General features: G+C 33.5%; 1 protein-coding gene across 1 annotated transcript in view; it reads right to left on the reverse strand.

The window, feature by feature from the left end:
* Positions 1–540, reverse strand: part of LOC112141515 — a 5,426-nt gene that overhangs the window by 2,645 nt on the left and 2,241 nt on the right. The gene's annotated exons all lie outside the window — the stretch shown is intronic.

Genomic DNA, 540 nt, shown 5'->3' on the forward strand with positions numbered 1-540 from the left:
GAAAGATCCAGAAGACACACATGATGATGTTGATCTTGACTTTGTCTCCAGATAAACTCTTTGGACTTCTCCTGTTTGGAAAGGTGTTGGATGTGCAGAGATCTTCTGTGTTTGATCTTTGTGTTTGAACACTTTAGAACTTCAGCTGTTCTTGGTGTAACTGATGTTTATGGTTGATGCTGAAACTTGGTGACATGCTTTTGTTTAATCTTATTTCCTCTGATTTTAATTTGTCGATGTTGCTCATACCAATGACCTAAGCTGAACTACTGAACCGGGATTTGGTCTTTGTTCTCTAAGATGGAAGTCAGGAACAGGTAGACATTTTCCTCAGTTCTTTATCTCAAGATAACGGCTCATTAACTCGTCATCAATGAGGCAACAAAATGTAAATGTTCAACAAAATCAAAAACAGCTTTGATCAGATTTAACCAACAGTTTTAATATTTAGTGCTTTGTTTTTACTTTTATCAAAGGAAATATAAACATTAATTAAAAATACTAATTTCTATGTAAATATTGATTATAATTCTTTGACTG

Source organism: Oryzias melastigma, linkage group LG18, assembly GCF_002922805.2.
Source record: "Oryzias melastigma strain HK-1 linkage group LG18, ASM292280v2, whole genome shotgun sequence".
NCBI classification, from domain to species: Eukaryota; Metazoa; Chordata; class Actinopteri; order Beloniformes; family Adrianichthyidae; genus Oryzias; species Oryzias melastigma.